Raw genomic sequence first — 12,434 nt, forward strand, 5'->3', positions numbered from 1 at the left:
CCTCCTGTCAGCCTTGCTAGGGACACTGTACCTAGTCTTGAGTGACAAGCTCTGAAATGGAAATATGATCACCCTGCTAATGGGGACAAGCGCAGCCACTGCTGGGCACCTCCCTCACCTGCTGAGGCTCCAGAGGCCACTTCAGAGCTGATTCGGACCCCATTGCTGAACCTGGAAGACAGTGAGACACTGTCAGCTGCAGTGCTAACCACTGTATTGCCAAGCCTTGATGGGGCGAGGGAGGCCTCCAGACTCCCTAACCCCCAGAGAGCAGGCAGAAGGCTGCTCCTCACCTCAGGACTGGAGCCTTCATGCCTCCACCAGGAAAGAGTAGGGCATTCAGTCTAGTTCTCCGCCGGGCTGTCCCTCCATCTTCCCATCATCTGAAACTTTTCTTTTTTATTAAGTGTGCCCTGCAGCCGGCCTCTCACTTACACATCTTAACCTCCTCCGGGCTATTGATTTCTCATTCTATTAAATCCTCCTCTTTAACGCCAGCCCTTAAACTCCTATTCTAAACATGTATTTACTGCTAGCCTCCTAACTCAGGCCAGCACTAGGCTCCCCAGTCCTGAGAGGTGGGCTCCTCCTTACTTCCTCCATGAAGGGCTGGGGTGGGGCTGTGAGAGGTCCTCCACCAGTCCCTAGCAATCCTCCTTCCCCTAGATGCTCTGGGTGACCCTAGGGGTACCCCAACTTCCTTATCGGTCTCTCCATAGCCAAAACACCACACAGATTCTAAACACAGCCTGAAGGACAATACCATAGCTGTCTGGTCTTCCTTCTCACACTGAGAAAACTGCTTCCTGAGACACAGATGAGGAGGGGGACCAGCTAGAGAGGAGGAGGGCTTACGGGGCTCACAGTGACAGGGTGGACGTCTCACAGGCTTTCTACTCCAGCCATTAGATACAGCCTCAAAGTCAGGACTAAAAACCTGAGGGCTGCCAGCTTGGGGGTCTGGCAGTCCTTGGGGCTGCTGTCTGCACAAACCAAGACCCTCTGACTGGTGACAAATAAGAGGAAAATCAAAAATCAGGAAGTGTGGCCCAAGTAACGAAGCCTCAGCACCGCAGCCCATGCATTCTTCTCTGTGGTAAACACTGAATCAGCCTGAGCTCAAGCCTCTTGAGTAGGACAAATATTTACTTGTACCTGGTCTGTCACACTTAGGGACATCTCAATGAGTGAAGATATAATGACTCCTGCCTGCACAGACAGAAGCTCCACTTGGTTCCAGGAAGTGACAGATACTGAGATAAGCTAGCGCGGGACACGGGGTCCATGGGTCATGAAGGGAGGCAGCAGAGTTGGCAGGAGTTTGGAGGGTGAGATCCCGGCATCAAACCTGCTATATGACAGTCCCCTGCTATATGACAGTCCCCCCGACAACACACGCTCAAGGCCCAGCTCTGCCCTGGACTGCTCAGCTGCTAGCTATCCAGGAACTCCATGGGCCACCCAACCCAGTCCCCAAATGCTCCACACTGTCTGGGCAAAGCCGGTCCCTTCTGGCTTTCTTATTTCTAAAAGCTGCATCACCCTTCTCTCCAGTCTCCCGGGCTAGAAATCTCAAAGTTATCCCAACACTTCCTGCTCCTTCATCTGCTGTTACCAATCTGTCCGCACGTACTGCTGCGCCTTGGAAATGTCACTCAAGTTCCCCCTTCCTGTTGCCATCACCCCCGCTTAGCCCTCAACCCCCTTTTCGGCATAACACTCTCTGCCCAAGAATCTTCAACAACTCCCCCAGGCCTGCTGCAATCACCTGAGTCTTTTTTCCCTCCGGCGTTCAAGGACTTCTCCGAGTCAGTTAAGTCTCCACAGCTCCTCCAACAGCCACACCTTCTCCACCTGCCCCGTCCAGTCTGCCTGCTGGCTCTGTTCTCTCTCCCCTTGTTCTGCCTGCAGGGTTCCTGCTCAGTCTCCTTACAGTGAAGCCCTCCTGTGCCTGAGCCCCCTGTCGGCTCCAGCCTGCACTCATGTGCACATAGCTTCACACATTTCTACACACTCAAAATCATGCTGTCATTTTCAGCCAGGACAGGTACCTGGACCGCTTTCCACCCAGATTCTATATGGGTGGAAAGAAGGGTGGATGGACCCCCACCCTGCATGAAGGGACTCTTCCAGAACCCCGGGGCTGCAGGGAAGTCAATGGAGTTGTTCAGCTACTTCTGCTTTTGGAAGTAAATGTTGCTCAAGTGTAGGGAGGAAGCTGGCGTCTGAAGCTGTCACTGGTTCATGTCACAGGACAGAGGATGGAACATCGTAAAGCCCCCTGGGACCTCAGCCCTCATTTGTAAAGACCCAAACGCTCAGATCTAACTCACGGGGCAGCTGGGTGATTGAGCGAAACAAGCAAGTTCTCAGCTAATACAATATTAAATTGATTTCTTCCTTCCTTCCCAGAATTGAGCCAGCCTGGTTCTGTGATATAATCCTGTTTTTCGTGTTGGATTTGTTCAGCATTAGGTGTCCTCTATTTTGCATAGCAGAATGTGATAATCAAGAAACATCCAGTTCTTACGTCCACACTATGAACAGAGCCAGGTAATGGGGGCTGAAGGGCAGGGCCGCTCTGCTGGAGGATGGAGAACGGGAACAGATGTCAGGCAAAGGCTTTGCCCCTCAAGGGAGTCACTGTCTGGGTGGGGACACTTACAAGGCAGATCACTTTCAATACCAGGCAGGGCTAAGAGCTGACCCAACCCACCAAGAGAAAGTGAAGGAGGGGCCACGCAGGGAATACACCCTAGATTCCCACCTGAGCTCATGACAAATCACAGCCCCGTGTCCTCACGTCCCACGGTGTCAGGACGCTGAAGTGGAGACTATCCTGCTCTGTTTTTACAGGGGAGGGAAGTCAGGCTGAGAGAGGTGAGGCGGCTCAGCCAAGGTCACACAGGGAATGTTGTGGGGCTAGGAACTCAGGTGTTTCCGGATAGCAGCTGGAACATCTGCCCTTCCCTGCTATGGAAGGTTCTAGCTGCTCCATGAAGGCTGTTCAAGAGGTTGTGCAGAGCAGAAAGGAGGAAGGGCATGAACGAGAACATGAGGCGCCTGTGCTGAGGGGCAGGCAGTTCACTCCAGAGGCCATGGCATGACAAGACGCTGGGACCCATATACCGAGGGCCTTCGGTTCCAAGCAAAGTCCTCGGTGCTACGGGCTCTGGAGATGCAGCAATCTGTGAGAACCCCACTGTGGGAAGCCCAAGTGGTCAGCTATGCTGATGCCAGAGAGAGTAATAACAAAAGGGTGAAGAGGTGAAGAGAAAGAGCATATGCTGGGGTGGGGGGCTTTCAGAGCAGCTAAGAACAAGGCAACAGGAACTTGCCCAAGAGCACAGTGCTGCAAACCAGAGTCTAGGAAACATGTAAATCTCCGCACCTCAGTTCCTGTGGGTCAATCCATAGGCCTTTTCCCGAGGCTGTTGGCAGACACAGCAAACGCTTAACGCTGCTGAGGCTGAAGTGGGTCCTGTGTGCTGCACTCAGAGGCCTGCAGAAGTCTGTCACTCAGAAGGGATGAGTTCTCTGAGGCAGCACAAGAGTGCTCTCTTCCCAGGCACAGCACACAGCCCTCCTCCTCATCAACCACTCTAGCCTCCTTCTGGGCTTTCCATTTCACCCAGGTCCCCAGGGAGCAGCTGAGCTCCCCAAGATCTCCCGCATCTTGGAGAGAAGAATCCACTTCTCTGGAGCATACAAAAGTTCCCTCTGCATTCTAAAGGAAGCCAGACTGGAAAGCAAGAGCTTTAGAACAAACTTTCAGAGCTGGGAAAGCTTCAGTTAATGATTGAGATGTCTAGAGGAGAGGGTGGGAAAAACACAAAACTCACACACATCCCCATCAGATCTGCTGCTTTCTCTCCACTCCTAGAGCTAGCCCTGCCTCCAGGTCTCAAGTGACAGGTTCAGTCAGACACGGGGGATGGAGCTGGAGAGACAAGCGCAAAACTGGTGGGCAAGCCCAGGCCACAAGAAATGAATATAATCTGGAAAATTAAACAAAGCCAGTCACTGTAACGTGTGCGTATTAGATTAACTCTCTAAAGGGTCACGACCTTGAGGAACACATCCAGCCAGTGAGGAAAATAATAAACCTGATTAACGATGAGACATGAGCCGCTGCTTCTGCAAATAAAACCAGCCTGAGGATGCCCCGTGGAATTCCAGGGGCTTCCTTCCCTGGCGGAGCTGGAACAGAGCCCACCTCTTCAGCCCCTCGCCACCACTAGGACATTCCAGGACTAAGGCAGGGCAGGGTTGCTCCCTTCCAAGCCACACCCCTGCAGCCCCATCCCAGGGGATGCAAGGCTAGCCAGGTGCTCCAGGAAGGGTCACTACTACCAGATGACTGGTGGGAGCCAAAGAGAAGGTAGTTCTCTTTGTCCCTGGCAGGGCTCAACCCTCTTGGCCAATCCTTAGCCCTCCTGTTCTGGTCTTTAAGAGATGCCTACTTGCCAGAAACAGTGGCCAGGCCCAGCCAGAGTTCCCCTTCTGTTTCCAGACAACCCAGGCCCCTGGGAGACATGCCCAGAAGAGCCACTGGAGGGAGGCAGGGAGGTGGCACCGCGTGGCATCACCAGACAACAGCACCAGGAGGAAGATGGCAGCATCAAGTACAGACGCCAAGAACCATACAGCCCAAGGTCCAGGAGGGGACCAGCTCAGCCTGGATGGCCCGGCCACTGCCAGCGAGCCTGGCTTGAGGGCCTTTTCTAAAATCCCCTTGGTCGCTCCTTCCCCCCAACCCAAAGCCCTGGGCCAACTCTCCCCAGGCTCCACCTCCTCCCTCACTTTCCTCAGCTCCAGGGAGCCGGGGGAGGGAGGCACAGGTGCTCTTGGCGCCTTGGACGAACCCCCGTCCCAGCCGTCACCAGAGCGCCCTCAACCCCCAGCCAGGTCGGAGCCACTCAGGCACTAAAGAACATCTCCTGAGCTCCCCTCCCCCTCCACCTAGCCCCTTCCCCCTCCAGCGCCCAATGCTGGTCTCCAGAGTTTCTCCCTCACTTCCCACTCGGGTGAACTAGGGTGGGATGGCTAAGAGGCCCATTAGTCGCAGGAAGGAGGGTCATTTCTGATAGGACGTTGGCTTGGCCCAAAGCAAGACGGCTTTCAGGGTTGGGGGTGTGGTGGTGGCCGGAGTCCAGGCCCCGGGCAGGGGCGGTCAAGACAGATGGCAAAGGGGGAAGAAGGAAGGGGGCTCGAGAGTCGGGCTGGTCTAACCGGGAACTGTGGCAGGGAAGAGCGGCCCGCAGGAGAAGCCGAGGGTGACGAGGCAGGGGAGAATCGCCAGTGTCGGGAAGGGGCCGTCATCCCTGCAGGGGGCAGAGGCTGGGCTGGTAGTTGGACTGCGAAGAGGGAAGATCACAGCGGGAGGGTCGGAACCGAGGAGAGGTTGAGCAGGGGGAAGCAGGTGGGGAGCGAGCAAGACTAGAGGAAGTACGGGGCAGGGTGGCGGGGTCTAGGTGGAGAATTGGGGGACGCAGGCATCGGAGTGCAGGGGACTGGGCAGCTGGAGGCGGGAGCGGGGCCAGGCAGGGTGCGGGCCGCGGCCCGGAGGGAGCGAGCGGCGGAGACGTCAGAAGTCGGGGTGCGGCGCAGCCCCGGGGGGCGCTGGGGACAGCGCAGGGCGCGGGCCGGGGGCGGCGCGGGGGCCGCTGCCCTTACCTGGGCGGCTCCGCACTCCGGGCGCCGAGCCGGGGACCCGACGCTGCTCGGCCCGCGGCCGGGCTGTTGTTTTCCTTTTTTTTTTTTTTTTTTTTTTTTCTTCTTCCGCAGCAGCGGCGGTGGCTCCAGCTCGATCCGCCAGCAGCCGAAGGCAGAGTCTGTGTCCGGCTGCGAGCGAGCCGGGAGCGGGCAGCGCGGGAGGCGCGCGGAGAGGCACTGGGGCGCCGCCCGGCGGGCAACGAGGGAACTGCTGCAGCCCCGCAAGCGGCGGGCCGGGGAGGGGGCGTCCCTTCGGGGCTGCGGTCGCCAGTGTCTCTGCTCGCTGGCGGGGGCTTTCGCTGGCGACCGGGGCATAGGTACCTGGGCAGCGGAGCGGCGGGAGACCGAGCAGCCCGGGCCAAACTTGTAGCTGCCCTGGTCGGGTCGAGCAGGAGACGGACGGCCGGGGATAGGGGTTCCGAGTGGGCGTTGCAGAGGACTGACCCCAAGACGGGAACTGGAACACACTCCGTAGCCCTGCGCCAAGGGGCAGCCCGCCCCGGTCCGGAGGAGTTATTGGTCTGGCCCGCTTCCGCGGGCAAAGGGCGACTCCTGGTGGCGTTTTAGGGACCAGAACGAGGGACGAAGTGTAAAGAAGGTGGCCTTGGTGGTGGCGCGGAGCTGGGGAGGCTTTGCTTCAGAAAGACCAAATAAACCACACCGTTTCAGGAGGCCGAAGAGCAACAGCTCACGTTTGATAGACCGCCGGTTTAGACACACACTCCTCCTGGGAGGAATTGGCTCTTCATGCTGCACACAAGGAAATCCCGGCTAGGAAAGGCGAAGGGCCCAACCCTTACCTAGAGCAGTGGGCAGGAGCAAGAGGTAACCAAGCATTTTGGCAAGAGGTTCAGGGACCATTTGACCACATCATAGCTGCTTGGAAAAGGAGGCTAGAAAAGGCGAGGACAGGAGAATAGAAGGCCTAGGATCACGTGACTTCCTCAAACCCAATGTTCTGGACAAACCCAGAATTCATCCATGCCAGTCTTCCCATCTTCTACACTCAGCTCTTACACCCAACCACTAGCATACCCCAAAGTCTTTGTGAGGGGGTCGTTCTAGAGCAGTGGTTCTCAACCTTCCTAATGCTGCGACCCTTTCAAAGGTTTCCTCACGTTGTGGTGACTCCCAACCACAAAATTATTTTCATTGCTACTTCATAACTGTAATTTTGCTGCTGTTATAGATTGTAATGTAAAAATATGTGTTTTCCCAAGTCTTGGGAGACCTTGCCCTCCTCCCACAAGGGTTGCAGACCCACAGGTTGAGAACCACTGTTGTCGACCTACTTGACTGGTTCTTGGGACTATTAGGACAGTACACAATACACAGACTGCCTATGTTGAGAGCAGCAAGGCTGAATCAGCCCCGAATTACCTGTTAGTTGGGAGAAATGTGGTTACAAGATCCTGTTTCTCCCTCCTCCACTGCCAGAGCAAGCTTTATGCATGCTCTTTTGGCATGAGAGCTGCCATATTGAACAGGAGTTTCCATGTTGGATAGGCTTCTATTTCTCCAGTCCCGTATTATTTAAAACTTGCTGTATGTCAGGATTACACCACTCAAATATCATTTCCAAAACCAAAAGCTTTTACATCAGTTTTGCAAGATAGATGTCAAGATGTCAAGGTGAACCTAACCCCATCTTTCTTTCTTTTTCTTTTTTTTTTCTCTTTTCTTTTTCTTTTTGTAGGAGGGGAAGTTCGAGACAGGGTTTCTCTGTGCTTCCTTGGCTGTCCTGGAACTTGCTCTGTAAACCAGGATAACCTTGAATTCATAGAGATCCATCTGCCTCTGCCTTTCAAGAGTTGGGATTAAAGGTGTTCACCACCGCTGCCCAGCAGACCCTAACACCACCTTATGAATGACCTGTGGGACATTCCCATCCTGAGGTGAATGGACTCCAAAGACCTGAGCTTTAACTCCAAATGTGTTTCCCTGCCTTGGAATGCTAGAACTGGTTTGCGTGAGTAGCAGGACAGTAACCTATGCGGTACCTGCCCTGGGATGACAATAGTGAAGGACATCCTTGTGACCAGGACAAGCCACTTCACAAGCCCATGGTTTCCAGTTCCCTCTTTAAAAGCAAGGGAAGCTGACTGGGTGACATCTGGTGACTTCAGAGTGACATGCATGGTCTACTGGAAGCATTCAGGACCGGCACAGTAGACACTGTGAATGAGGAAAGGAAAATACTAGGCATGAGAAATGTTTCTTCTGATTCTTTGGCTTTGGAAGCTCATTTTATGAGCCAAGGAAGGTGTGATGGTGGTGGGAGGGCGGGCGGGGGCGTCTTTGGCACAGTTCCACAGCTATTGGTGGCTAGAGGTAACTGTAGTTGTTGCCTTGTGAAAACCCCAATCTCCTCACTTCCTGCAAATGTGGATTGTCTTTTTTAAGTCTTCGCCTAGAAGGAAGGAGCCCTGCAAATTGGTGCGGAGAATCCTGCCCTTACCATTACCTTGGCTACCCTTCCGACAGCCCCACCCCCGGGGTTAGCTGAGGAGGTGAGATACTCAATATTCCTACGCCACCTATATCCCTCATAGCCAGTGCCGCTTGTGCAGACTCAGCCCCACACAAGGTAACTTCTAGAAGTTGGGAGAGATCAGAAGACAAGAGCGAGCCTCTCATCTTAAAGGGTAGCGCAGAGGAGATTGGAAATGGGGCCCTCTTGCCTGAAGCATCTCTCGCAGCCAGCTCCCATGCTGTACTAGACAGACAGGACTCTGTGTACCTGGCCATCATGATTAGCTGGTGGATCCAAGTTCTCTGGTTGCTGGAGCCTGCACAAGTTTGCTCTCCTGTGTTTATTTTTAGCTCATCTTGCTTTGTATTGGCCGCAGGTACAGCCACAAGAAGAAGTGCTTGCTTTGCATCACCTACCGCGTCTATTCCAAAATCACCTGGAAGATTCAGCACAAGTTGGTGATAACCTGCTTGCAAAACGGGGGCCAACTGAGATGCCCAGCCACGAAGTGACTTGTGTATACATCACCTGCCACTCATGCCTACTGGCTCCAGTTCTGAGGGACTGCCTTCCTTCAGTGTTTTCTCAATCAACCGCCAGAGGGATGGTGATAACATGTGCTACCTTTCCTTCCACTGACCCCATATGACCCATAAGGTAAAACTGAGTTCAAACTGCCTAAGCATGGGGCAAAGGTCCCTGCTACCACATCTTCCCACTGCATGCTTCAATACCAAAGTAATTTGAAGGGGGGATACTACTCAATTGGTAAAGGGCTTGCTTGCCTCAATCCCCAGTACCCCATAAACGGGGTATGATGGCTCATACCTGTCCACCATTAAAGGAAAATAAGTATGTAGAGAAGAAGGGAGCAGTTCCAAAGTTATCCTTGGCGGCACAGCTAAGTTTGAGTCCAAGTTCTGCACGACATGAATCCCTGTCCCCAAACAAGACAACAGTGTTCTGATCCTTCTGTTCACCTTATTTTATGCCACTGAGCCTTAGCACCCTGAAATCTGCCTGGAATTCCCCATAGACACACAAGTACACAGGGGTGAGTGTGTGTGAGTGTATGTGTGTGCATGTGTGTAGTTGTCACCCCACAAGTGCATCTCTACCATTCAAATCTTTTCGGAATCGTCCTGCCTCACCATCTGATCCCTTCCCAGCAGAACTAATGTTTCATCTGGTCTTCTCTTGCACTCGTTAGGGTTTGTGCTCACTTCTTTGTTTCGTATCTCCTCTATCAGCCTGTAAATGTGTTCTCCCATACTTACATTCTCGCCTCTCTCTGCTCTTGGTATCTTGCCTCAGCTATACGCATGAAGGAAGCAGAATATTTTATCTTCAGTGGGAGATACTGGTTTCTCCTGTCTCTGACTGAGTTCTTGTCTTGCTCCTTCCAAAAATGGCGTGGGTAGACAGTGAAGGGTGAACAAACATGGGGGAATTTATTTACATAGGGGTAACCCTTGGAATAGGATAGAGGATTACCTCAGAGGAGTGACAGCAAAATGCAAGGCCCAAGATTCTTGATGATAGCCCAATACCAACCAAGAGGTTGCCAGTAGGAGTTACAGATCCAGGCTCCAGCAAGCCTTGGATGCCAGCCAAGAGCAGTCGCCTGAAGGCCAAGTCTGTGGAAAGCAGGTGTCAGGTGTGACGGGTCTTGGACACAGTAGGTCAGTCCCTGAAGCTGGAGTCTTGAAGTAGACTGTCTCCTATGGATCTTACAGGCAAAAGCAGTTTCCTCCTTTCTTCTCCCATCTGGAGTTTGACAACAGACAGCTAATGAACCTGAATTATAGAGACCAAGGTGGGTTCTGATTGGTTGGTTGTGTCTATGCAAATAAGGCATAAAATAAGGACCAATTGGGGCTGCCAAATCTGGTGGGCAGGACAGAGCAAAAGCCAAACCTAAAGAGTTTCCAATTGAGTCAGGGGCTCTGATCCCTTTCCACACAGGCTATCAGGAAGCCATGTCTAGGCTGGCAGATGCTCACAACAGAACAGCTTGCACCTGGGCTCTTGATTCTGTTTCTTGCTACTGAGGATCTTCATCTGTGTTTCTGGCAGCTGCCACCTTTGCCTGGGGTCATCCAGAGATGGATGCCACTGCCTGTTGTTGGTTCTGATTGTCAGTCATCTCTGGAGAGTCGCTCAGCACAACTCTTCTCTGCTCCTTGCTCCTTTGGCTTGAGCTGCGAGCTTCACCAGTGAAATCCTAACCCTGCTGGGAGCTGCTCCTCACCTAGCAAATGTACCTGCAGTTTCTTTCCCCAAGGTTCCTGTGGAGGTTTGTCACACGTTCACAAAGAGAGTACAGCTATATAGGACAGGAGTTAGTGGGGGATCATAATTCTGGCATATTAGACTGGCCCTGGTCAGATGAAAACTACCCAGCAACCATGGCGTAATGAGCACTTGCTACATTTGATGTCTTTGCAAAATCTAGGTTTGAAGTTGTTCACATGGAAGAATCCTGAGGTTGAAGGAAGCAAGAGCCCGGCTACACATCCACACTGTGGTGTAGACTATTGACCCTATCAGAGCCTAGCTCCCAAATCCCAGATCAAAAGAAATCCTGTGACCTTGCTATCTGTGGGAAGGAGACATGGTTCACTGGTAAAAGATACTAACAAAACTAGTTTGTAAACAGAATTGCTGTTAGAAAAAAATATTCTTTTTTAAATATTTATTTATTATGTATGCAATATTCTGCCTCCATGTATGCCTGCACGCCAGAAGAGGGTACCAGACCCCATTACAGATCGTTGTGGGCCACCATGTGGTTGCTGGAAGTTGAACCTTTGGACGAACAGGCAATGCTCTTAACCTCTGAGCCATCTCTCCAGCCCCCCAAAAAATATTCTTTAATGTTTACTCAAGCTTTAAAGACAAGTACTGGCCAAGAACAAATACATGTGGCACGTAAGGTGGACACGTGTAGTTCCCACGCCTCATGCCACCACTTGGCTCAGCCGAGCTGGCTGCAGAGGCTCCGTGGGGTGTTAGAGAGATTCTCCCCACAGTTGACAGCTGTAGCAGAATGCAGCTCACTTTTCCCAGCACCTCTTATCTCCATTTTATTAGCCTGGGCATAAAGATTGCTGCTCACACTAAAATAAAAATGAAAACCCAAATTGCCCTCCAGAGATGCCCAAGTGTCTCAGCTCCGTGGCCCGGCTCTGGCCACCAGTGTGAAACCCTGACTTACCCCCATTATGGGTCTCACTTTTCACTTCTACTCAGCCAAAGAGAGGAACTGTCATAGCCATTAGCTCTTCAAGAAAGCCCTTGGGCTGCTCAGCAGTTTAGAGTGCATCCTGCTCTTCCAGAGGACCCCAGCGTGGTTCCCAGTGCTCACACCGAGCAGTTCACAACTGCCAGTAACCTCAGTTCTGGGGGAGTCTGACCCCTTTGGCCTCCTCGGGCACCTGCTCTTGCACACATACACACATAATTTAAACATTTTTAAAACAGTAATTTTAGGGGCTGGAGAGATGACTCAGCAGTTAAGAGCATTGCCTGCTCTTCCAAAGGCTCTGAGTTCAATTCCCAGCAACCACATGGTGGCTTACAACCATCTGTAATGAGGTCTGGTGCCCTCTTCTGGCCTGCAGGCATACATACAGACAGAATATTGTATACAAAATAAATAAATAAATATTTTAAAAAAAACCCAGTAATTTTAAAGGGTTTTTAAAATTAGCCAGGCGGTAGTGGTGGACACCTTTAATCACAGCACTTGGGAGGTAGAGGCAAGTGGATCTCTGAGTCTGAGGCCAGCCTGGTCTACAAATTGAGTTCCAGGACAGTCAGGCTGCACAGAGAAACCCTGTCTCAAAATGAAACAACAAAAACAAACAAACAAAAAGTTAATATTTTGCCAGGCTCAGAAGTAAAGCAGAACCAAGGTAGATCCATAAATTGCCCTATGGAGTATGAAGTTGGTCATGGGTACTCTAGATGGACCGTCACTCCATTCCGGCTTCGGATAGTTGCTGTGCTGTGTCCCGTGCGCAGCTCACTTGGGTGCATGATGTTAGGTGGCTACTTCCTTGCAAAGACCCAGAAAACAAGCAGAATCTAAAAGGCTCAGGAAATGCATAACCCTTAAAAGGAAGCTCCCAAAAGGCACACGTTTCTTTCATCCACTCTGCCCAGGATTGGGTAGCGATTGCCGAGGGGAGGAGATTCTGATAGGCCACGCTGGCTACGTGTTGTTCACCTCACTCCAGGGATG

General features: G+C 52.4%; 1 protein-coding gene across 1 annotated transcript in view; it reads right to left on the reverse strand.

Moving 5' to 3' along the window:
* Positions 1-5,913, reverse strand: part of Grik4 (glutamate ionotropic receptor kainate type subunit 4) — a 430,445-nt gene extending 424,532 nt beyond the window's left edge. Inside the window, exon 1 of the mRNA XM_057767783.1 lies at positions 5,677-5,913. The gene's annotated coding sequence lies outside the window, so the exon portion shown is untranslated. The remainder of the gene's footprint in view (positions 1-5,676) is intronic.
* Positions 5,914-12,434: the final 6,521 nt, after the last annotated feature.

Source organism: Chionomys nivalis, chromosome 4 (genome assembly GCF_950005125.1).
Source record: "Chionomys nivalis chromosome 4, mChiNiv1.1, whole genome shotgun sequence".
NCBI lineage: Eukaryota > Metazoa > Chordata > Mammalia > Rodentia > Cricetidae > Chionomys > Chionomys nivalis.